The 4,168-nt window shown below is 43.7% G+C and overlaps 1 pseudogene; it reads left to right on the top strand.

Annotated features, from left to right (window-relative positions):
• Window positions 1-693: 693 nt before the first annotated feature.
• LOC146809413 (large ribosomal subunit protein uL2 pseudogene) lies at window positions 694-1,450 on the top strand (annotated as a pseudogene).
• Window positions 1,451-4,168: the final 2,718 nt, after the last annotated feature.

Below are 4,168 nucleotides of genomic sequence, written 5' to 3' on the forward strand. Positions count from 1 at the left end.
TGTTTCATACAGTTTCAAAATGTTGCCTTCTCAACAATTTAAAAAACATACACAAATACAGAAAAATAGCAGCATTCTCTAACACAGGCGAATGCTGCATAAAAATGTGGAAGGCAGTGAGAAGACAGGAGGGCATGGATTTTTTAAAATAATTTATTTTTTCTAAATGGGAAAAAGACATACTGAATGAAAAACGATCAACTCTAAGAAAGGAAATGTTTTGAGGAATGAACGGCCTGGCGAAGGGGAGCTGTGGGGAATCTGATACAGATCTGTCTTTTCAGCAATGCATTCTGGGTGTGCTTCAGAGACCAAAAAAAGGGATCACTATGAGGCCTACTCTTGCATAAGAATGCTAGTGCTTCAAGTTTTAATGGATGGCGCATCGATGTCCCTGCGGGGTCAGTGACGGGGGCAGCTGGTATGGCGCGGGTGGGGACTGATGTAAAGCTCGCGGAGAATTTGCATGAGTTAGGTAATCTGACTAATGACCTGCCTAGTTTTCCGCAAGCAAGAGCTATTCATAAAATGATTTTGATTGCTGAAACTTATATACAACCTGAATAGTAGAGTGCCGGCTGTTGATGACAATGGAGGGTCTGTTATATTCTCTGTATTTTTTAGGTCTACCATTAGCAAAGACCTTTGATTTTATTAAAATTATATGCATACTTTACTTTTAGGGACAGCCCAGCCCAGAGCACCATGGGGCGAGTGATCAGGGGTCAGCGAAAAGGCGCGGGGTCCTTCTTCAAGGCTCATGTGAAACACAGGAAGGGCCCAGCCGAGCTCAGGGCTGTGGAGAGACATGGCTACATCATGGTCATTGTAAAGGCAATTGTGCGCGATCCTGGTCGTAGCGCCCCTTGGCAAAGGTAGCATTCCGAGATCCTTACCACTTCAAGAACACAACTGAACTATTTATTGCTGCTGAGGGTATTCACACTGCACAGTTTCTCTAGTGTGGCAAGAAAGCCCAGTTAAATATCGCCAATGTCCTCCCCGTTGGACCATGCCTGGAGGAACCATCATATGCTGAGTTGAAGAGAGGCCAGGTGATGATGGCAAGCTGGCCCGTGCTTCTGGAAACTATGCTACAGTAATCTCTCACAATCCTGGTACTAAGAAAACACGGGTTAACCTTCCTCAGGTTCTAAGAAGGTTGTCACCTCTGCAAACGGAGTTATTGTTGGTGTTGTTACTGGTAGTGGTCGAATTGATAAACCAATCCCAAAGGCAGGCCGTGCTTACCATAAAAACAAGGCTACGTGTCCGTGGTGTGGCTATGAACCCTGTTGAACATCCCTTTGGTGGTGATAACCACCAACATAATGGTAACCCTTCAACCATCAGGAGAGATGCCCCAGCTGGACACAAAGGCGGTCTTATTGCTGCTCGTCGTACTGGCAGACGGCGTGGTACGAAGACAATGCAGGAAAAGGAAAACTAAGTTTGGTCTGTTTTGCAAAAAAATAAACCATTTACTTTTAGGGGCATTCAGCCAGTGGTCTTCATCCAACGGTCTGTTGTTCTGTCATTCATATTTTAATCCCACCCACTACATCATGCAGCGCCTTGAGACCCTTAAAGGTGAGTAGCTGCACTATATAAAGCCCTGATAGATTGATTGATTGATTGATTCATGCAGCATTGTAAAATGTGCCAGCCCACTTAAGCCATTAGCTAATTTCACTGTAAGTGACAGCATTCTTACTCTTTACAAGGACCACATCAACACACAAAGTAGTTCTCTTCTGTGCCAGTAACTACTATGGCAATAAGTGCTTTTTGAGACCAAATAATATTTTTGCTTATTGCCAATGTTTTTTCCTTCTTGTTTTAGGTACAACACTAACAATACACTTTTGAAGAAAAAAAAAAGATAAAACAAGCATTGGCAAAGCCAAACCATCTGGCGGGCACCACCAGACCTATTGGCTTTGCCAATGCTTGTGGAGGACATGTAGTAGTGTATCGTCTGTGATAACACATATACTATTTCATTGTTATTTTGGCACTCACCTGCTGTCTGTTTGCCTACATTACAAAACTCATTTTCTTGTCCAATGAAATATGTATTTATTTATCCGCACAGTAGTTCAAACAGACATGTACAATAGAACAGCTGCTGTACAAAGCAGTTTGAGCTATTGCTTCGCTAAAAGAATCCAGTGTTTCGAGTGTGTGATGCGAATCATACATGCTGCTTGTGAGTATGAACAGCTGTGTGAGGGGTGAGAGAATTCAGAAATAATCTTTGCCTTCCAGAATCAGAAAATGCTACTTCTGGTCAGATCTGAAACCCTGGCTAGAAGGATAGGCCTTATCTGCTGGTGAAAGAGAATTCCACTGGAGGGTGCCGAGCGGGTAGAAGGAGCACAATATTGATAAAGCACGAGGAGGTTTGGGCGCTGCCTGAAAAATCTAGGTGTCAGACCATAGGTTGCAGGTGGGGCTTTAATGGAAAAGTGTGGTTATAGGTAATCAGCTGATAAGCCATAAAGATCTATAAATACAATTGTTAGGAGCAGGTAAAGGCCTCTGTTTTTGCAGGGAGTCTGCCTGCCTGCTGGGGATGGGAAGACGTGGGTTGTGCCCGGAGAAGCTGGAAAGTGGTGGAGAGGTTTATGACCCTGTCCTGTGGGGCACAGGAATAACTGGGAAGGTGTACAAGGAGGCTGTTGTATTAATCTAGTTTACTTAGCACAACATAGTTGATCAGTGATTTGGCTGTGTACAATGAGAGGAAGGGTCAGATGCTGCATATATTCAGTAATTGGTGTTGACCATTAGTGGCAGTATGTATGTGTGGTATTTGTATAGAGTGTACCTAGCCAACAAGGCAGTGGAGTGCTGTACAGGGTCAAGTCAAGCATACAGTCAACGAATGATAGAAGTAGGAGCTGATTATTGAGTTGTTCCCGCAGTGATGTCGTAGTTTTTTAAAGAGATGTGTCTCCAACTATTTTGTGAATTGGAGCAGCTTTGTGGTGGTCCTGATGGATTGGGGATATTGTTCCAGATCCTGGGTGCACAGATTGAGTAGGTCTGCTGCTGTGTGTTTTTATTTTTTACTCTTCTTATTCTTCAGTCAGCTGGTAGCCTGGTTGTGGATATGACAAGAGCCACCATAGATGATGAGTTTGTTCACAAGATAAGCAGGGGTGCTGGAAGTGAAGCAGCTGTGTTTGAAGATGGTGCAGGTCAGCAAGGAGAGCCAATAAAGTTCCATCAGGATGAGAGGGATGTGATTATATTTCTTCCAGCCTTGGATGAAATATTCTGCGGCACATAGGATGCCCTAAAGAGGTGCCATTGTGGAGGTCTGAGAGGCTGTACAACAGGGCCGTTACCACCATCCAGGTGTAAGGTTACAAGGGCTTTAACAGCAGTTTTGAAGTTGCTTTATGGAAGAAACAGTTTCAGTTTCATTAGAAGAGAGAGCTGAAACAAGGTCATTCTTTTTTTGACAGATGTGTGTGTTTGATGTGACTCAAAGTGGCTTGGCATTCGATGAAAGTTGAAGTTTGAAGATCTTAAAGTTGATGTAATTGTGCTAGGTTTGTACTATTTCTTGCTTGTTGTTTCGGGCAAATAACAGAAATTCTGTCTTGGTTGGTTTAAGCTTCAAGTAGGATCTGGACTTCCAAGTCTGAATGAGGTGCAACCAGTGTTGGAAGTGTAGGGTATCATTCAATATTGGTGGATCTTGATGCTGGGGTCTGTGAGTGGAGCCTCAATGGGCTTCACGTAGAGGTTGAAGATGATAGGAAGCGGTATGAAATGCTAGGGTTTCTGCAGGTGATAAGGATCTTTTGGGAACTGGAGGTGCCCATGAGAACAATCTGGCATCAATTGCAAAGGTAGAAGGAGAACCAGTGAAGGACATTGCTAGTGAATCCCATTCCATATTGTAGGTGGTCAGATGGGGATTGTCTGGTTGATTGTGTGCAACACAGCTGAGAAGTCCAGCAATATCAGGAGGCAGGGCTCATCTTCATCTGTGATCAGAAGGGTGTTGTCTATGATGTGGTAGGTAACAGTCTCCATATTTCAGCTTGATCTGAAGCCAGATTGGTAATCATGAGTCCAATGAATTACACTGATGTGATCTTGGCGTTCTAAGGCCTTTTTCTCTTACCGATTTGCTGTCACAGCCGAGCATGGG

Source organism: Triturus cristatus, chromosome 7 (assembly GCF_964204655.1).
Source record: "Triturus cristatus chromosome 7, aTriCri1.1, whole genome shotgun sequence".
NCBI classification, from domain to species: Eukaryota; Metazoa; Chordata; class Amphibia; order Caudata; family Salamandridae; genus Triturus; species Triturus cristatus.